General features: G+C 40.4%; 1 protein-coding gene across 10 annotated transcripts in view; it reads left to right on the top strand.

Moving 5' to 3' along the window:
• atp8a2 (ATPase phospholipid transporting 8A2) overlaps positions 1–22,484 on the top strand; it is a 461,717-nt gene that overhangs the window by 227,484 nt on the left and 211,749 nt on the right. The gene's annotated exons all lie outside the window — the stretch shown is intronic.

Raw genomic sequence — 22,484 nt, 5'->3', positions numbered from 1 at the left:
TTAAGAATATTGTTAATCAATATTTCACACTGTGATAAAGGAAGACACAGATTAGTCAGGGGGCAATTTTTAAGGATCACATTTAAGAAAGGAAGAAATTCGAGAGCTTAGGCACTGGACATTTGAAAGTATGCTTGCCAAGGATAGATCAGTTGAAAGTGTGATTGTAAATAGATCAGAACTGGAGGAGTCCAAAGATCTTGGAGAGTTGGAGTATTGGGGGAGTTTCAATGATGAAAAGGGATGAGGGTATTATGTATCAGATTTTTTTCCAGTTAGGCATCAGGTAACACAATACAAGAAGCTGGTGCTGCAACACCTTGATTGGGTCTCTTCTGGAAAAACAACCTTTTAAGCTTCCACACTAAGCTAGTTCAAAAACCAAAGCTTTAACTTTCATCTTTAGCCAGATCTCCCTTTGGACTAACTTTGCAAACAGACAAACAGAAGACTACAACAGATTGGAGATACCTTAGTGTCACCTAGACTTCATTTGATTTTGGTGGGTAAGAATAGGAGAAGAGGACTTATCCTATAAACGTGCTGATTAAAACGAAACAACTTCAAAATTGTACATTCCTTGTGTATTGGGTGTATTTTGATACTAATTAAGTGATTGAAGAAAAACATATTAAATGCCATAGTGTGAAACACAGAGTGTGATCCACAAACCTTATATCACAACCACAAGCCTTAATAGTTTTTGATTTATAACTATACCACTCAAGATAAAGTGTTCTATGTGGCACTGAGATTGCAGTATATATTGAAACACTCAGTGCAGGAGCTTAAAATAAAGCAAGTAGAAAAACTTGTACACAAGTTTTGTTCAGGTATGAGTAAGGAGGCAGGCAAACTAAACCAATACCAGCCAAGTTGACTTTTAAGTTTTGTAATAATGGAAATGTTAATGATATCTAAATGGCAAAGGATGCATGTTTAAAGCAAAATTGTTAAATTAATACAATATATATGTTAGTCTTTGTTTACAATGATGTGCTTTTTTGAAACATCTTTGTCCTGAGGACTTTGGATTCAATGGAATCAAGTATAGATTCAGTTGGATGATATCAAGGATGGGAAATATAGTAGCCCCCCCCCCCCCCCCCATCTCAGTTGCAGGATAATCCTCACTTTGCGGACAGGTAATGTATTTTATTAATAGTTGCAATTTTTTATAATTAGTAAATATACTTGTTTTTGTTTGAGAAAACAGAAATGCTTTTTATTCTTAGCAAAAATATCTTATCATTGGAAAGTGATTTAAAAAACTGCTGCAGATATTGGAAATCTAAAATAAAAATAACAGAAAGAGCTGGAAACAGCAGATTTAGAGAGCATGTATGAAAAGAAACATTTGAACTTTCTACCTTTTTAACATTTTACTGGGTACTTTTTTTTACACTTGTTTGGAACCATCTGCTATCATTTTTTATCACCACTCTTCATTCTTTTGCAAAAAAAAGAATTGGATTGGGGGAGTGAGTAGGACAGCACTTATCGCCTACAGAGCTCCTTTTCATAGCCAGGCTTGGGGATGCATAACTCCATGACTTGGACCAATACAGCCTTAGAAGCAAGTCCCACTGACTAGTGGGGCAAACTGGCTTTCTGAAACATCTGCAGGCAATCCATCACATAAACCAAATATGTAACGGTTGCTGACGCAGAGCCAATCACATCGATACTTTTGCTCCACTGCCACAGTCTCTTTCTGTGCCGTCTATACTGGACATCTAGAGCAGAGTTTGAATCCACAATTTCTGTCAAAACAGAATTTAGGCGAAGCCTTATAAAGCACAAGTATTAGAAGAGACTTAAGACACTGAATATTTCGGTTAAATTGGAGCAAACTTGGATGTGACAAATATTTAACATAGTAGAGGATTTGGCATAGGCTGTAAATGATGGATGGGGAGTTGATTGCTGGAGCTCATTGTGAGATGAGAGAAGGGAAGCCATATTTCCACAAAAGGTTTCCAATCATGGAAATGGTTGAGTCTTTCAAATAAACTAGTGGCCTTTTTAAAAGGAAAATTGATTATTTCAGTCAGGAGTTGCAACAAGACTGAGCAAAAAAAAAGAGACCTGTTTATTTGTCTCAAAAAATGACATTGAAATGATAGATTGCAAGCAGTTATATTCTGAAGTTCTGTGGCTTTGTGTTCTGTTGGTGGGTGAAATGGGGAGAAATAAAGAAATAAGCTGCATATATACAGTACGTTCAACAGTAAATTACACTGTTATCATTTTGCAACTGTAGAGAAAACGTAAATCCATTGCTGAAAAAGAAACGCATTTTGAAGGATCGTTAAGACTCTAACTAAATTGTAGTATTGGATATTTTGTAGTATCACACCTCTGTTGCGGTGAGTCAGATAACTAACTTATTTCCAAGGTTTTCAGTCTCCCATGTGGCCTCTATCGCACCAATCCCAGGTCTTTTGCCCTCCATGTTGGTTGTTCCTAGAACTTGCCACCCATTCACTTTCTTTCCCCTGGTCTGTTAGATAGGATCTGCACCCTTGCTGCTGAGTTAATTGTTGAGTTTTTCTTATAATATTAATTACTTTTGGACTCATTAAGGTGAGAGGTTGCAACTCCTCTTCCACCAGTTTCAGGATCAATATTTCTCCCAAGTCAGTGCTCCATCATTGAGCCAAGAATTGAAAGGTTTTTAAGGAACTGGGAAGGCATTTCTTGAGTTCTGAATGACAGTTCTGTGGATGATGCTAAACCAGTCGAGTTTCTTCTTGCACTTTGACATTCAAGCTACTTTCAGGTTTTTTTTGTATTATTTATGTGACATATACAATATAATTGTTTTACTTTTTGATCATGGTAGTAACGTAAAGTTGACAGTTTAATATCTTCTAAAGATGTAAAATTTGTACTTGTAATACTTCAAGCCTTTAATTCCTTATACATTTGTTTGATAAATCACATGATCTCTTTTGAATAACATGAGAGAGGTTAGAAGAGAATGGCCAGACTGGTTCAAACTGACAGTAACTCAGATAACCACATGTTATAACTGTGGTGTACAGAAGAGCATCTCTGAATGCAAAATACATTGAACCTTGAAGTGGATGGGCTATAGCAGCAAAAGACCATGAACATGCACTCAGTGTTAGGAGGTACCTAATAAGGTGGCCTCTGAGTGTATATTGGAGGGTTTGAAAAGGGTGACATGTCAGAACTAATGGATGTTTGTGTGAATTACAGCTTCCTATTTGCACAATCACAATCAAGAACTAGGTTTGTTGAACAATCTCACAAGTTAGGAACATGAAAGGAAAAGATGAAGTAAACCGGTAAACGATTAAGTCACTGATCCAATCCCAGGACAGGCAGTGAGGCAAGGGGGGATGGAGTGCCTGTGTTAGTAAAAATTGGAATCAAATCCTTAGAAAGAGGTAACATAGGATCGGAAGATGTAGAGTTATGTAGGCAGAGTTAAGAAACTAGAAGGGTAAAAAGACACCGATGGAAGGTATATGCAGGCCTCCGAATAGTAGATAGGATGGGAGCTATAAATTACAACAAGAGATAGAAAAGGCATGTAAAAAGAGTACTGTTATGATAGTCAAGGGTAATTTCAATATGCAGATAGATTGGGAAAATTAGATTGGCACTGGATCCCGAAAGAGGGAATTTGCAGAATGCCTGTCAGATGTCTTTTTAGAGCAGCTTGTGGTTGACCCCATTGGCAGATAGGCATTTCTAGATTGGGTGTTTTTTAATGAACCAGATTTGATTAGGGAGTTTAAGGTAAATAACTCTTAGGAGGCAGTGATCATAATATAGAATTCACCCTGCAATTTGAAAATGAAAAGCTAAAATCAGATGTATTGGTAATACAGTGGAGTAAAACGAGTTACGGAGGCATGAGAGAGGAGCTGGCCAAAGTTGATTGAAAAGGGACAGTAGCAGGGATGATGGCAGAAGAACAATGGCTGGAATTTCTGTGGGTAATTCAGAAGGTACACGATAGATACATTCCAAAGATGAAAAAGTTTTCTAAAGGGAGGATGAAGCAAGCATGACTGAGAAGGGAAATCAAGGACAGCATAAAAGCAAAAGAGAGGGCATATGAAATAGCAAAATTTAGTGCTAAGTTGGAGGATACCAACAGAAGGCAACTACAGAAACCATAAGGAGAGAAAAGATGAAATATTAAGGTAAGCTAGCCAATATGTAAAAGAAGATACCAAAAGTTTTTTTTCCCAGATTTATAAAGAGTAAAAGAGGAGTAAGACGGGACTGCTGGAAAATGATGCTGAAGAGATAGTAATGTGAGACAAAGAAATGACAGTCAAACCTAATAAGTTATTTGCATCAGCCTTCACTGTGGAAGACTCGAGCAGTATGCCAAAAATTTGAGAGCGTCGGAGCAGAAGTGAATGCAGTTTTTATTACTAAGGAGAAGGTGTTGGGAAGCAAAATGGTCTGAAGGTAGATGGGTCACCTGGACCAGATGGACTAACCCAGGGTGCTGAAAGAGGTAGCTGAAGAGATTATGGAGGCATTGGTAATGATCTTTCAACAATCACAAGATTCTGGAGTGGTTCTGTGGGACTGGAAAACTACAAATGTCACTCCACTCTTTAAGAAGGGACAGAGGCAGAAGAAAGGAAATTAAAGGCCAGTTAGCCTGAGTTCAGTGGTTGGGAAAAAGTTGGAGTCCATTGCTAAGGAAGAGGTTTTGGGTTACTTGGATGCACATGATAAAATAGACATAATGAACATGGTTTTCCTTAATGGGGACATCTTGTCTGACAAATCTGTTGGAATTCTTTGAGGAAATAACAGGCAAAGGAGAGTCGGTGGATGTTATTTAGTTGGATTTTCAGCAGGTCTTAGACAAGATGCCGCACATGAGGCTGCTTAGCAAGATAAGACACCATGGTATTACAGGAAAGGTACTAGCATGGATAGACGATTGGCTGACTGGCAGGAGGCATAGAATGAGAATTAAAACAATACACACAAAATGCTGGTGAAACACAGCAGGCCAGGCAGCATCTATAGGGAGAAGCGCTGTCAGACCGCCAGAGAAAGCAGGACCTCCCAGTGGCCACACATTTTAATTCCACGTCCCATTCCCATTCTGATATGTCTATCCTTGGCCTCCTCTACTGTCAAGATGAAGCCACACTCTGGTTGGAGGAACAACACCTTATATACCGGCTGGGTAGCCTCCAACCTGATGGCATGAACATTGACTTCTCTAACTTCCGTTAATGCCCCTCCTCCCCTTCTTACTCCATCCCTGACATATTTAGTTGTTTGTTTTTTTCTCCCTCTGCCCATCACTCTGCCTGTTCTCCATCTCCCTCTGATGCTCCCCTCCCCCTTTCTTTCTCCCTAGGCCTCCCGTCCCATGATCCTTTCCCTTCTCCAGCTCTGTATCACTTTTGCCAATCACCTTTCCAGCTCTTAGCTTCATCCCACCCCCTCCGGTCTTCTCCTATCATTTCGCATTTTCCCCTCCCCCTCCTACTTTCAAATATCTTAGTATCTTTCCTTTCAGTTAGTCCTGACGAAGGGTCTTGGTCCGAAACGTCGACAGCGCTTCTCCCTATAGATGTTGCCTGGCCTGCTGTGTTCCACCAGCATTTTGTGTGTGTGGTTTGAATTTCCATCATCTGCAGATTTCCTCATGAATGGGAATTAAGGGAGTTTTTTCTGATCGGCTGCCATTAAGTAGTGGTGTATTCTGCAGCGGTCAGTGTTGATTCCTCTTCTTTACACAGTAATTGATGGCTTTGTGGCCAAGTATTCAGAACATACAGATAGACGGAGGGGCAGGTTGTATCTGGGAAGCAGGGAGTCTGCAGAAGGACATAGATTGGGCAAAATGGCAGATGGAATATAGTGTAGGGAATTGTATGGTGATGCACTTTGGTAGAAAGAATAAAGGGGTAGATTATTCTCTAAACAGGGAGAAAATTTTAAAGTCAGAAGTGCAAAGGAGCTTAGGAGTTCTTGTACAGGATTCCCAAAAGGTTAATCTGCAGATTGTGTTAGTGGTAAGGAAGGAAATGCAATGTTAGCAATCATTTCAAGAGGACTAGAATATAAGAGCAATGATGTAATGATGAGGCTATATAAGGAATTGGTCAGACTGCACGGAATATTGTGAGCAGCTTTAGGTCCTTATTTAAGAAAAGATTTACTGGCATTGGAGAGGGTCCAGAGGAGTTCCACAAGAATGATTCCAGGAATGAAAAGGTTAATGTATGATAAGCATTTGATGAGAATTGGGGGTGGGGGGGTGTCTCATTGAAACCTATCAAATATTGAAAGGCCTAGCCAGAGTGGATATGGGGAGGATGTTTCCTAAAGTGGGTGAGTCTAGGACCAAAGGGCACAGCCGCAGAATAGAGGGACGTCCATTTAGAACAGAGATGAGGAATTTCTTCAGCCAGAGGGTGGTGAATCTGTGGAATTCATTGCCATTGACGTTTCTGGAGGCCATGTCATTGAATATATTTATAACAATGGTTGATAGGTTCATGATTAGTCTGGGCATCACTGGTCACAGGGAGAAGACAGGAGAATGGGGTTGAGAGGGATAATAAATCAGCCATGATGGAATTGCAGAGCAGGTTTGATGGGCCAAATGGCCTAGTTCTGTTCCTATGTCTTATTGCCCTGAAAGTAGGATGCATTCAGGATGGGAAAGAATCACACCCACAGACTATAGACTCACTTACTCTGTCACACACTTCCATAAGATATAGGAGCAGAATTAGGCTGTTTGGCCCATCGAATCTGCTCCGCCATTTCATCATGGCTGATCAATTTTCTCTCTCAGCCCTAATCTCCTGCCTTCTCCTCATGTCCCTTCATGCCCTGACCAATCAAAAAAATCTAACAACTTCTGCCTTAATGTACCCAGTGACGTGGCCTCCACAGCTTCACCAATCTCTAGCTGAACAATTTCCTCCTCACTTCATTCTAAAGGATGCTGAGGCTGTGTCCTTTCGTCCTGCACTCTCCCACCATAGGAACCACCCTCTCCGCATCCACCCTATCGAGTCCCTTCGATATTCAATAGGTTTCAATAAGGTCACCCCTTATTTTTCTGAATTCCAGTGAGTACAAGCTCAGAACCATCCAGGGCTCATCATATGACAATCCCTTCAATCCCAGAATCATTTTCATGCATCTCTTTGGTACCCTTTCCAACGTTAGCACATCCTTTCTTAGATAAAACTGTTCATAATACTAAGCCTCAGTATTACTTCCTTCTGTGTGTATGGAAAAATCTGTGGTCCACACATCATCATTGTCCATCCACAAATCTGGAGGTGAATCAAATCATCCTCGATCCCAGTGAACTGGGCAAAAAAAATGGAGAATTTTAAAGTTGGATTTTTTGAATAAAAGGCTTTAGGAAGAAGCAGAGGTCCTCAGTCTTAAGATTTGGAAAACATGCATAGAAAGGGATTTCCTAGTTTGAAATATTCCACAAATAAATTATCAAAAATGAGGACTAAATTTAAGTATAGACTTTCAGTAGAAATTTCCCTATAACATCACCTATTTCCTGTATTTTCAGGGATCTTTGAGTTAAGTGAGAAGTATAGCTTACCTTGCCTGCTGGGGGGGGAAAAAAGTCAGTGCTTGTTCACATTGGCTCAGCTTTGAAGGATGTTGTTGCTCAGAAATTTGACCTGGTTGTGACACTAAAGGCGTATGTAAAGTAGAGTTTGCATAAAGTACCTAACTTCTGAAATTTGGTTCCGCTAAAACCAACGAAATAACATTTTGAAAAGAGAATACAGCCTGCAGTCAGTAATGTATTGTACCTTCAGGGACAACTAATTATGAACCATCAATGTAATCCTGACATTTTAATCTGAGGTAAACATTAGTTGAATCTTAATGATTACAGTGATTTTAAAAGTTTTGGGTATGATAGATTTTTTTAAATGTACAGGCCATCAGGTTCAACCTACTGGTAATTCTAATTACAAAAGAAATTGTAGCCAAATTTATGTTGAGTAATGTGTGCAAGTTTGAAGACAGTCTGGAAACACTTTAGAATCTTTCACTGTTCAGCATTTGCCTTTCCAGGAGCTGTGAAATGACTTGAACTATTTTCATGGATGTGAGAATTGAGCCTCTGGTAATTAATGGTTTCTCCTACATTTTCAGACAGGTTTCCCTTGGGGAACATATGCTTAGTTTCAAATGTGGTATGCTTAAGCCATTATGGTATCTTCTTAGGGATGGAATACCAGAAATATGAGGTAATTATTGCTGGAAATATGAGGTAATTATTGCTAGAGATATGAGGTAATCATCATTTGAACATAGCAAAAAGATGGGGTGTTTTATTTCTATGATGGATGTTTGAATTATATATATTGTTTGGTCCTTCCTGTATTTACTTTTATCAGCTCATATGCTCCAGGAGAAAGCTGTGAAGCCCTGCATTTCTTGTTTGCCACAAAGATGTTACAGTGAATTTATTCTGCTTTGAATTACTTCTAGAACTGAATTATAGAAGTGAGGGATTATTTGCAAGATTTGTACAAACCAGCTGGTGATAAAGTTCTCAGTTCCGTAGCTTGACAATTGCCGTATTGATTCAGATTAATTTATTTATTACATGTGCATCGAAACATACAGTGAAATGTGTTTTTGCATTAACAGCCAACACAGCCTGAGGATGTGTCACCACACATTTCAGTAGCTACATAACATGCACACCATGTTCTCAGAACACACAAGCAGCAACAACAGCAAAACAACCTCCCTCCCACCTCATCTTCCTCTACCCCCCCATTCCATGTACTCAACACCCTCTGCATGGAAAAAATATTACTCCTCAGGTCCCATTTAAATCGTTCCCCTCTTACCCTAAATTTATACTCCCTAGTTTTGAACTCCCCTACCCTGTGGAATGAATTACCATCTACCTTATCTAAAGTTATACATTCTGCTCTCATTCTGCTATGTTTCAAGGAATGAAGACTGGCTCTATAACTGAGGCCCTCAAGTCCTGCAACATCCTTGTAAATGATCTGAGATTTGGCAATAATCAAATAATAATTTCACACAGTCATTCAGAATTTGCATATTTATTTGTTGGTCATGAGGAAAAACTTGGTGTGTATAATGTGTTACATGTATGTTGAATATCCCAAACAGTTCATAACTAATGGATTATTTTCAAAGTGTGGTCACTCCTGTTTGAGATTAGATTCAGCCACCATGAGCACCATAAGATCTCATAAGTGACACAAGAAAATAAATTGCTTTTGAATTTGATAATGGTTGTAAAATAATAACTGATGAACCCCTTTGTAAGGTGCTTTTCCATTGTAAATTGAAGCAAGTCAATTACTTGATTTCCAACTGAAATCAAGATTTGCTTTACTTTACCCTGCCCACTAAGGAAATTGGATAACCCTTCACAGCATGGAAACCTGTTGTGTCCAATAGTGTCGTATTGTAATTGAAGTATATACTTAACATGAAAATTTCCTTCCACCTCCTAATATTACAGAAATTGCATGCAGTTGCAGCTAATGTTTCTATCATATTGATAAATTGATGCAATGTGTTTGACTTCTTTGAGCACTTAGGTAATATTAATGTTATTCAGTAAGGTTAAAATCACACAGAGTTAAATAGATATGGTGTTAGGTTTTCCAGTCAGTTATCTGCTGTATTGTTCACATTTCATGTTGTCTAACAAAACTGATTTATCCTCCTACAAACCTGCATTATTTGATTAGATGGCTCAATGGAGTTTGAAATATGGGTGCTGCACCTGTTGCTCAGAGAATAGTTGTTTCTACAGCTGACATTTAATGAGTCCTCCTGCTACTTGGAATGAGAGGGATACAGACATGTAGTTTGACTAACGACTTTCCATTATCCCACCATGAATTGATTCTGACATCCAAATCCTCTACATTCATCTCTTGTAAGCTTTATTTGAGTGTGCTTGAGAACAAGTTTCTGTCAGATCAGTGCACAGAGAGGCTGGTGGCTAGAATTTCACTACCTTTCTGCACCTCTAGCTTAACCACCAATTAAAGTTTTTTTTGGTATGAAAATAAAGTATTGTGGCACTTGAACAGCTGGAACACTTAGATCCTAATTAACAGTACAAGCAACATACCTACTTTGAGAAAGAATAGAATGCATTGCATAGAATCCATGGAATAGTGATGCAAATATTTTAAAATGCTAATAATGTGAATTTGTGGTGCTGTTGTATTCTAAATTCTTTAAATTGGCTCCCAGGACTATTTTTGTGCCTCTGTTCGTATTTTAATCCCTAACCTGTTTCTAATCTGTAGGAGATATCTTTGTTCCTTTTTTTCCAACCACAGTAATTTCAGCTTTTCACCTCTGATCCTATGTCTCTATCTCTAACTATTAAACATTCCTCTGTATTTGTACTTGTCCCATGTTCTTCTCGATTTATGTAATGATGCATAAGGTGATCTCTAATTTCTTTTTATCCTTATAAATCAAGTCCCCTATACCATACCAAAGCAGTTATTGTTGAAGTGATCACTCGAATCAAGTTCAATGTTCTCCTAAAGGGTTGTCTATTGGTGGGTCTTCGGGTGGCCCTAGAGGCCAATCCGGGATCCACATACTCTGGTTCAATGTGGACTTGTGTAACTTGGTGGTGGTTGGGTCTTTTGGTTATTCATTCTCTCCTTTCCCAGCTGCCATTTGTTCTCTGTGCATAGTGGAGGTTGCTCTCATCTAGTGTAGCTCCCTCCAGAACAGATTTCCCTCCAGGTGCATCTATTAAATGCAATAGCTTCCCATTTTTAAAAAATGTGATGTTGAATTTCTTCGGGCTGATTTTAATGTTATCTCTGAAGTGTTTCCTTTGCCCATCAGGGTCACTGAACTTCCTTCAGCTGGGAGTAAAGGATCTGTTGGGGAGATGTGAGGTAGGCATCTGAATGACATGATCTATCCAGCAGAGTTGGTGTTGCTTTATCACGGTGGAAATGCTGTTCATGTTGGTCTCTTCCAGTATGCTGGTGTTCATGCGCTTGTCTTTCTAGATGATCCTCAAAATCTTTCATAAGGTTCTTTAGTGATATTGTTCCAGGGATTTCAGGGTCTGCTGTAGGTGGTCCTTGATTCAGCTCCATGTAGCAAGTTTTTTCTCTGCATCCACTGCTAGAAGCGCCTCCTGCTTGCAATTGCCCTTGCAAAACCAGTAGCCTTGTCTTTGGATTTTCATTTCCTATAACAGAGGGGGATAATTTCCTCTCCTTTTGGATGGCACAGGGGCACGCAGATTGTGCAGGCGCTGTCAAAGTTTATGTATTCTGCACATCCCAAATACACTCAGTGTATATTTGTGGTCTTCCGCTGTAGTTCATCTGCTTCAAGGCTCAACCTGTTGTGCATTCAGAGATGCTCTTCTGCACACCACTGTTGTAGTTTGTGGTTATTTGAGTTGCTGTCACCTTCCTGTGAGCTTGGACCAGTCTGGCCATTCTCCTCTGACTTTTCTCATTAGCAAGGCATTTACGCACACAGAACTGCTGCTCACTGGATTTTTTTTGTGGTTTTTTTGCACCATTCTCTGTAAACTTTAGAGTCTGTTGTGTGTGAAAGTCCCAGGAGATCAGCAGTTTCTGAAATATTCAAACCACCCCATTTGGCACCGACAGTCAGAAATGTGATCACTTAAATCACATTTCTTCCCCATTCTCATCTTTGGTCTGAACAACCACTGACCCTTTTGACCATGATTGCATGCTCTTAATGATTGAGTTGGTGCCACGCGATTGGCTGATTAGATATTTGCACTAACAAGCAGAATCAGGTTTATTATCACTGGCATGTGTCGTGAAATTTGTTAACTTAGCAGCAGCAGTTCAATGCAATACATAATATAGAAGAAAAAAAAGTAATCAATAAATAACCTATGTTGAATAGATTAAAAATTGTGCAAAAACAGGAATAATATATATTTAAAAAGTGAGGTAGTGTTCAAGGGTTCAATATCCATTTAGGGTACAGGTGTACCTAATAAAGTGGCCACTAAGTGTGTGTTCTGGTTAGTTGGTTAATTGGCCGCTGTAACTTCCCTTCAGTGCAGGTTGCCAGAAGGAGATTTAACATGGAGTAAATAGTGGCCTTGTTTGCAATAAGGCAATATTATTTTGTTCAAATGGTTGATAATTCCTTTGCATCCAACTTTGGTCTTGTCCATAGAAAAATCTTTAATCTCTCCAGTGCCACATTTGCTACTGATTTAGAGACTTAGAGAAGTACAGCATAGAAACAGACCCTTTGGCCCATCTAATCCATTCATACTCCCATCGACTTGCACTGGGACCATAGACCTCCATACCCCTACCATCCCATGTATCTATCCAAACTTCTCTTAAACATTGAAACCGAATTTGCATGCACCACTTGTGCTGGTAGCTCATTTCACATGCTTACAACTCTCTGAGTGAAGAAGTTTCCCCTCATGTTTCACTTGAATGTCTCACCTTTCACCTTTAACCCATGGCCTCTGGTTGTAGTCGCACCCAACCTCAGTGGAAAAAGCCTTCTTGCGTTTACCTTATCTATACCCCTCATAATTTTGTATACCTCTATCAAATCTCCTCTCAATCTTCTACGTTCTAAAGAATACAGTCCTAACCTACATAATTCAGGTCTTCCAGACCTGTAAATTTTCTCTGTAATGTTTCAACTTTGTTTGCATCTTTCCTGTAGGTAGGAAAACAAAACAGCACACAATACTCCAAATTAGGCCTCACCAACATCTTGTATAACTTCAACATGACATCCTATTTCCTGTACAAAATACATTGATTTATGAAGGCCAATGTGCGAAAAACTTTCTTTACGATCCTATCTATCTGTGAACCTCTTTCAATGAATTATGGACCTGTATTCCCAGATCCCTTTGTCCTTACACACTCCCCGGTGCCCTACTATTCACTGTGTAAGACCTACCCTGGTTGGTCCTACCGAAGTGCAAAACCTCGCACTTGATAGCATTAAATTCCATCTGCCATTTTTCCAATTGATGCAAATCCCTCTGCAAGCCATGATAATCCTCCTCACTGTCCACTATACCCCTATCTTGGTGTCGTCTATAAATTTGCTAATCTAGTTAACCATATTATCATCCAGGTCATTGATATAGGTGACAAACAACAAAGGACTCAGCACCAATCCCTGTGGCACATCACTAGTTATAGGCCTCTAGTCAGAACAGCAACCTCTACTACCACTATCTGGCTTCTCCCACAAAGCCAAAGTCTAATCAAATTTACTACTTCATCCTGAATGCCGAGAAACTGAACCTTTTTGACAAGCTGCCCATGCAGGACCTTGTCAAGTGCTTTACTAAAGTCCATGTAAACAACATCCACTGCCTTGTTTTCATCCACTTTTCTGGTAACTTCCTTGAAAAACTCTAACATTGGTTAGACGTGACATCCTGCCATGCTGACTATCCTTAATTAGTTCATGTCTATCCAAATACTTATACGTCCAGTTCCTCAAAATTCCTTTCAATAACTTTCTCACAACTGATGTCGGACTCACTGGCCTATAATTTCCTGGTTTATGTTTACAGCCTTTTTTAAACAGCGGAACAACATAGAATAGTAAAAATTGTGTGTACTTTAGCAGAATGGGAAAAACACTGACAAGCTTCGCCCTGGCAAAGTCACCCACATTACCAAGATTATCTTGGGCAGCAAAGAAAACTTGGTTTCTTTCCTCGATTATCTGCCATGATCTTCATCACTAAGATAATTCCAAGGGATTCCTAACCTCCTTTATCACCTGAGATTGTGGTAAGTTATTACAGGTGACCACAGCCCCTCCCCCATCCTCCCAACACACCCTTGTAATGTTCATTCAGGTAGTGGAAATTTCCCCTTGCAGGATTCACAAATCACTACCCAAAATTTTGAGATGTGGAATAAAGTCTGTCTTCATAGAATTAATGTAGAAACAAAAAGTAAATAAAATCAAAATTTACTTTTTGTAATTTGTGTTTCTTGGCACATTCACAGATGGCACGTTTTCATGTTAGAGACCAGTTAGGTATGCAGCTCCCCCTACCCATATTGCAGGGGTCACTTGTGTCTTGACTTCATTGCTTCCAAATTTTCCTTGGCTTGTTTCCCACTGAACTCTCACGCTCTTGTGCTATATAATGTACCATAAGTAGCTTTCCTTCAAACCAGTACAGCCTTTTGTTTTCACTTCTTGAAATGGGTGGGCACCGGGAAATCCCGCCTTTTGTGGTGGATGGAGCAAAGGTGCTCGATGAAGCAGCCTCCCAATCTACGTTGGGTCTCACCGATATATAGGAGGCTGCACCAGACACAGTGTATGACTCCAACAGGCTCACAGGTGAAGTATCGCGTCGCCTAGCAGGACAGTTTGGTGCCCTGAATGGTAGTGAGGGAGGAGTTGTAGGGGCAGGTGTGGCACTTGCTCATTGTTTCATTATTTGATTTGTCAGTTTGTAGTAAAAGAATCCAAAAGTGAAGGACCTAATAGTCAATTAGAGAAATCACAATAAACTCCATTGGAGAGTATTTGGAATGTAGAACAAGTTATCACAAGGGATAGTTGAAGATGTACACAATAAATGCATCTTTCTTAAACCTTGATTAAAATAAAACAAACAATAGTGAAAATAATATCAGGGTAAAAATATCAACATGTGGAAAGATGCATTTGGGCCTAAAGGCCTACAGTTATACAGTAATTTGATCTGACTAAACTGATGTCTCAACCGTGCTGTTGCTAATGTTAAATCAGGAGGTACGCTGATTTTAAAGCAAAGTGTGCTTACAGGTTTGTCATGTAAGGTACTCTCCTACAGCACTGTGACTTGTGGAAATACATTCTGCAAATAATACGAAGAAGTAACTGTTAAATGAGCTCACAAAAGTCAATGTAGCAGAACTAGCCAGTAACTAAGCAGTATTAATTTTGGCCTATTGTTCCCCCATATCCCCACAGTAATGGTTAAATAACACCTGCCAATAAGAGCTCCATTAAACATTTTTTTAATGTAATAAGAGCTGTTAGGAATTGCAAGTACCAATAGACCAGGTTTTGTAAGTAACTGCAGGAATTTTCCCATTTGTGTGTCAACAAATTCGAAATCCCTGCGATTGTGTGTAAGAATGCAGAAGTCTTGAACTTGTCAATGGTTGTTTGCTCATATTTTCCTGATTGCACTCCAGTGTTGAATTCCTCATATAATCTAGTGACAGATTGTGTAATTGCTGCTTTTCCCTGATACTTGCCAAGGGGAATTCTCCTGGATAATCTACATCAGTCCAGAGCTAGTGCTGATATGTTACCTCAATTAATTTGAATGCTGTGATGGATAAAGAAAGGCTTGTTTACTTTATATTAAGGATATTTAACATTTAAGTACTTTGTTTTTTCATTTTTATAACTTTTTCAGTTTGATTTGTTTTTAATTATTTGAATATTAAATATTTATATTTTTTAATATTTGGAAATGTTTTACATGTTTTCACATTTCAGAAATATACAAAACTTTCATTGTTTAGATAACAAACTATGGGCAAGCCAACTGCATGATGCAACAGTTTAATGGATAAAACTTTATGTCTCTCATTTGTAGTGTCCTTCTAGTTTGGATGACTGCAAAAATCAGAACCAATATGATGGGTGGCATTATTCTGAATAAAGCAATACATCCCATATAACCTTATAACAATTACAGCATGGAAACAGGCCATCTCGGCCCTTCTAGTCTGTGCTGAACGCTTACTCTCACCTAGTCCCACCGACCTGCACTCAGCCCATAACCTTTCATTTCCTTTCCTTTCCTGTCCATATACCTATCCAATTTTACTTTAAATGACAATATCGAACCTGCCTCTACCACTTCTACTGGAAGTTCGTTCCACACAGCTACCACTCTCTGAGTAAAGAAGTTCCCCCTTGTGTTACCCCTAAACTTTTGCCCCCTAACTCTCAACTCATGTCCTCTTGTTTGAATCTCCCCTACTCTCAATGGAAAAAGCCTATCCATTTCAACTTGATCTATCCCCCTCATAATTTTAAATACCTCTATCAAGTCCCCCCTCAACCTTCTACGCTCCAAAGAATAAAGACCTAACTTGTTCAACCTTTCTCTGTAACTTAGGTGCTGAGACCCAGGTAACATTCTGGTAAATCTTCTCTGTACTCTCTCTATTTTGTTTACATCTTTCCTATAATTTGGTGACCAGAACTGTACACAATACTCCAAATTTGGCCTTACCAATGCCTTGTACAATGTTAACATTACATCCCAACTCCTATACTCAATGCTCTGATTTATAAAGGCCAGCATACCAAAAGCTTTCTTCACCACCCTATCCACATGAGATTCCACCTTCAGGGGACTATGCACCTTTATTTCTAGATCACTCTGTTCTACTGCATTCTTCAATGCCCTACCATTTACCATGTATGTCCTGTTTTGATTAGTCCTACCAAAATGTAGCACCTCACACTTATCAGCATTAAACTCCATCTGCCATCGCTCAGCCCACTCTTCTAACTGGCCTAAATCTCTCTGCAAGCTTTGAAAACTGACTTCATTATCCACAACGCCACCTACCCTAGTATTATCTGCATACTTACTAATCCAATTTACCACCCCATCATCCAGATCATTAATGTATATGACAAACAGCATTGGACCCAGTACAGATCCCTGAGGCACACCGCTAGTCACAGGCCTCCAACCTGACAAACAGTTATCCACCACTACTCTCTGGCATCTCCCATCCAGCCACTGTTGAATCCATTTTACTACTTCAATATTAATACCTAACGATTGAATCTCTCTGACTAACCTTCCGTGTGGTACCTTGTCAAAATAGTGATTTGAGTAACTTTCATTATTTGAATATTCTTCGCTTTCAAATCCCTTAAAAATTAAAAAAATTACAATTACAAGAACAATGTTGATGAGTTTTCATTTGTAAAGCTTCACTGAAACTGATAACTATCTGTAGCAGCAGAATTCCTTATTGATGTGCTGTAGGTTCTTGCAGTGACCAAAAATGTGAATTTTGCAGGTAGTTGTCTAAGAGATAGGCTGCACTACAAACCGCCGTCATTCTGCACAGAGAAACTGCTGTTAAATGAATACATGCTGTAATGAAGAGAAAGGGACAGCAAAGCTCTATGAAGGACATTGGAATTATTTTTATTATTCTCACGTGTACTAAGATATAGTGGAAACATTTATTGAGATTCAGCACGGTATAGGCTCTTATGACTCCAAACCGTGACCTCCGATTTAACCCTAGCCTAATCTTCAGACAATTTATAATTTTACCTATCAACCGGTGCATCGTTGGAATGTGGGAGGAAACCAGAGAATCTGGAGGAAACCTACAGGGAGAATGTACAAACTCCTGACAGGGAGCAGCAGGAAATGAACCTGGGCCGCCTGTACTGTAAAGCGTTATGCCAGCCACTACAGTACGTGCAGCCACCGTTTTGCAGGACTTATGTAAGATCAGTCTTAGATATCCAGGTAATACAAAGGAAAAGCAATAACGGAATGCAGCATCCAGAGCTTTCCCAGCTTATATGATGAATAAACTCTTCTCGGGCTTCCAGCTGGGTACAGGTTTCAATTATAACCGACATTTCCATGATAAGCTGTGCCATCTTCATCAGCATGAAGCGTCGATTATAATTGACACTTGTCCCTGACTGGAAGCCCGAGAAGAGTTTATTCATGCAGGATATGGTGTTACATTTGTGAAGAAAGTGCAGTGCAGGAGTCATGACTAGGTAAATTGAGGTTAAGAGTTCATCTTCAATGTACAAGACGTCTGTTCCAGAGTCATCGCAGTCGGATAGAAACTTTGCTTAAGCCACCTTGACAAGCTGGTGAGGCACCATGCCTGAAGAAAATAAATTCGCTGTGGATAGTGCATTCTCTAAGCTACAGCCTGTTGCTCCCGCAACAGAAGTTGCTAGAGAGTGTCAGTAAGGATTGGAGTGTAGTTTCTCATTTCAGGCATTTAGGGGAGCTATGCTGACAAATGTTTCTGCTTGTTCTCCCTTCTCATGTCAACGGAAGAAAAAAGTAGATGAAGCCCTCTCTATTTGAGTAAGCAGCAAACTGGGGTGTGGCAGTGATCAGTGATCCTGAGGAGAAGCCTGACACAATGACTGCAAGCAAGCTGTCCAGGCACAGGTATGAGACGATATTCAAAGCCACAGGAGATGACACATCTGAGTGAGGAGAGAGAATGCAGTTTGAAAGTTGAGCCTTTCAGAGAAAACCCAGTTGTTCTGAGGATAAATAAACACTATGGTGTTTCAAGTCAGAGACTGAAAATCTCACAGAAGAGAAACTTTGAATATTACTCTCCTGCTGATAGCATTTGTGGAACTTCTACACAAAGAAAAGATGCTAGGGAAAAAAATCCAATCAAAAACTAAGGAGATGTATTTTCCATTGGGTGCTAAAGTGCCCAGAAATATGTGCAAATTGCTGTACAACATGTTAAGTTAACATTCAACTGTACAAATCTTTCTTTGGAACAAAATTAGCTCATAGTAGGTCACGCAATATCAGTGGGCAGAGAGACTGAGTTTCTATTTTCAGGTGTGTCAGGTTGCAGAGAGAAGAAAGGGTGGAGAGCACATTAGGAATGCCTGTGGTAGTGTGAAAACCAAATCTGTGAAGGTAACAATTATTTTAAAATCTGGTAATTGGAGATGGAAAAGGAAAAAGAAAAAAACTTTGAAACAGGTAAGTATAACCAGATTCGTGGAGAGAAGAAAAAATTGCAATGGTTACCAGGATTTGTTAAATTAAAGTTTAATTCCCAAAGGCTTCAACATCCCCAAAGGAAGATGAGGTACTGTTTTTCCAGCTTGGGTATTGTTCGATCAATGAAGCAGACCAAAGCCACAGAGGTGAAAGTGGGCGTAAATGAAGAATTAACATAACTGACTATAGGAATTTCAGGTTCACTCTTTCAAATTCAATAATCTGCAAAGTGGGCAACAATTTCAATTTGATTTCTCCAATGTAGATTAGACCACATCATGAGCAAGGAGTTTATGAACTGAACCCTCTTAGACAGGCAGACAGACAGACATACTTTATTGATCCCGAGGGAAATTGGGTTTTGTTACAGTCGCACCAACCAAGAATAGTGTGAGGTATAGCAATTTAAAACCATAAATAATTAAATAATAATAATAAGTAAATTACGACAAGTGGAATTAAGTCCAGGACCAGCCTATTGGCTCAGGGTGTCTGACCCTCCGAGGGAGGAGTTGTAAAGTTTGATGGCCACAGGTAGGAATGACTTCCTGTGACGCTCAGTGTTGCATCTCGGTGGAATGAGTCTCTGGCTGAATGTACTCCTGTGCCTAACCAGTACATAATGGAGTGGATGGGAGACACTGTTCAAGATGGCATGCAACTTGGACAGCATCCACTTTTCCGACACCACCGTCAGAGAGTCCAGTTCCACCCCCACAACATCACTGGCGTTACGAATGAGTTTGTTGATTCTGTTGGTGTCTGCTACCCTCAGCCTGCTGCCCCAGCACACAACAGCAAACATGATAGCACTGGCCACCACAGACTCGTAGAACATCCTCAGCATCGTCCGGCAGATGTTAAAGGTCCTCAGTCTCCTCAGGAAGTAGATATGGCTCTGCCCCTTCTTGTAGACAGCCTCAGTGTTCTCTGTCCAGTTTATTGTCAATTCGTATCCCCAGGTATTTGTAATCCTCCACCATGTCCACACTGACCCCTTGGATGGAAACAGGGGTCACCGGTACCTTAGCCCTCCTCAGGTCCACCACCAGCTCCTTAGTCTTTTTCCAATTAAGCTGCAGATGATTCTGCTCGCACCATGTGACAGTTTCCCACTGTAGCCCTGTACTCCGCCTCATCTCCCTTGCTGATCATCCAACTATGGCAGAGACATCAGAAAACTTCTGAAGATGGCAAGACTCTGTGTTGTAGTTGAAGTCCGAGGTGTAGATGGTGAAGAGAAAGGGAGACAGGACAGTCGCCTGTGGAGCCCCAGTGCTGCTGACCACTCTGTCTGACACAGTGTTGCAAGTGCACGTACTGTGTCTGCCAGTCAGGTAATCAATAATCCATGACACCAGGGAAGCATCCACCTGCATCACTGTCAGCTTCTCACCCAGCAGAGCAGGGCGGATGGTGTTGAACACACTGGAGAAGTCAAAAAACATGACTCTCACAGTGCTCGCCGGCTTGTCCAGGTGGGCGTAGACATGGTTCAGCAGGTAGACGATGGCATCCTCAACTCCTAGTCGGGGCTGATAGGCGAACTGGAGGGGGTCTAAGTGTGGCCTAACCATAGGCCGGAGCTGCTCTAGAACAAGTTTTGTGAGCCAGTTTCTAGGTCATTAAGTTCTGGTTGTTATTCATAGGGTTTATTTATTGATCAAAAAAATGAATGATAAATATCTTAATATATCCAGAAGGATCCTGAAGTCTGAGATAATATGGTTTTTGCTTCTACTAACCTTGGAAATTGGTATCATGTATTGATCACTGGTGAAGAAAATTTCTTGATTGACAAGATGAACTGATGCCTTTTACAGAATTTTTTATATCCAAGATCTTCAGAGATTAGTCCTCAGTCCTTTACTCTGTTGTCCAAAATATTTGCAATTTTCAATTTAATAGCCGGGCTTGAGTATTGTACTCGGGATTAAAACTAACTTGAATACTGTTTAGTCTTATTGTGCCTTAAACAGTATATACTGAAACTCTGAAATAAACACAGAAATTGCTGGAAATTCGCGAGATTGGGCAGCATCTGAACAGAGGGAAAATCAATTTAATATTTAATGAAAGTTCGTGGATTTGAATGTCTTCTCCACAGATGCTGTCTGATCTCCTGGCTGCCAAATATTGGCTTAGACTGATTTGAATTTTATTGTTTTGACTGTATAATTATAGATTAATGGATTAGTACGTGGAACTACGATGTTGTGGCCTTTACTGAAACTTGGTTGGAGGAAGGGCAGGATTGGATGATGCAGGTCCCTGGGTTCAGGTGTTTTAAAAGGAATAGGATGGAAGGTAGAAAAGGGGGGAGTGGCATTGCTGGTCAGGGATAGTATCACGGCTATAGAAAGGGAGGACGCTGCAGAAGGAGTGTCCACGGAGTCAGTCTGTGTGGAAGTCAGAAATAGGAAGGGATCAATCACTGTGGTGGGAGTAGTCTATAGGCCCCCAAATAGCCCTTGGGACACCGAGGAGCAGATAAGCAGGCAGATTTTAGAATGGTGCAGGAAATACAGGGTAGTAGTTACGGGTGATTTCAACTTATCTCATATTAACTGGCACCTCCTGACTGCAAGGGGGATAGATGGAGATGAATTTGTCAGGTGTGTTCAAGAAGGATTCCTGACACAGTATGTGGACCGGCCGACGAGAGGAGAGGCTATACTGGATCTAGTTCTAGCTAATGAACCTGGTCAGGTGGCAGATCTCTTGGTGGGGGAGCATTTTGGTGAGAGTGACCACAACTCCCTTAGCTTCAGTATAGCTATGGAAAGGGATAAAGTCAGACAAAATGGTAAAGTGCTTAACTGGGGAAGGGCTAACTATGAAGAGATGAGGCAGGAACTAGCGAGAGTAAATTGGAAACAGCTGTTCAAAGGGGAAAGCACATAAGCAATGTGGGAGAAGTTTAGGGATCACTTGAGCTGGGTTCAGGATAGGTTTGTCCCACTGAGGCAAGGGAAAATGGTAGGAAAAGGGAACTGTGGCTGATGAAACATGTGAAGCAACTCGTCAAGAGGAAAAAGGAAGCACATGTTAGATATAAGAAGCAGGAAGTAGGAGGCACTTGTAAGAGATATAGGGTAGCCAGAAAGGAGCTAAAGAAAGGACTTAGGAGAGCTCGAAAGGGGCATGAGAAGGCCTTGGCATGTGGGATTAAGGAGAACCCCAGGGCGTTCTATGCGTATGTGAAGAATAGGAGGATGACGAGAATGAAGGTGGGACTGCTAAAGGATAAAGAGGGCAACGTGTTCCTGGAGGCAGAGCAGGTTGGGGAGGTCCTAAATGAATACTTTGCTTCAGTATTCACAAGTGAAAAGGATCTTGATCAGGATGAGGTCGAAGTAGAGTGGGCCCTTGTGCTGGACAATGTGGAGATTAAGGAAGTTTGCGGATGACACCAAGATTGGAGGAGTTGTGGATGGAGCTGTAGGTGGTCGAAGGTTACAAGAGGATATAGACAGGCTGCAGAGTTGGGCAGAAAAATGACAGATGGAGTTCAATCCGGACAAGTGTGAGGTGATGCATTTTGGAAGGACAAACCAGTAGACTGAGTACAGGATTAATGGTCAGTTACTTAAGAATGTGGATGAACAAAGGGACCTTGGGGTTCACATCCATACATCCCTCAAGGTCGCTGCACAGGTTGATAGGGTGG

This window comes from Hemitrygon akajei, chromosome 4 (genome assembly GCF_048418815.1).
Source record: "Hemitrygon akajei chromosome 4, sHemAka1.3, whole genome shotgun sequence".
Taxonomy (NCBI): Eukaryota; Metazoa; Chordata; class Chondrichthyes; order Myliobatiformes; family Dasyatidae; genus Hemitrygon; species Hemitrygon akajei.
The sequence above is the reverse complement of the archived record's forward strand: the minus strand, read 5'-3'. Positions and strand labels throughout refer to the sequence as shown.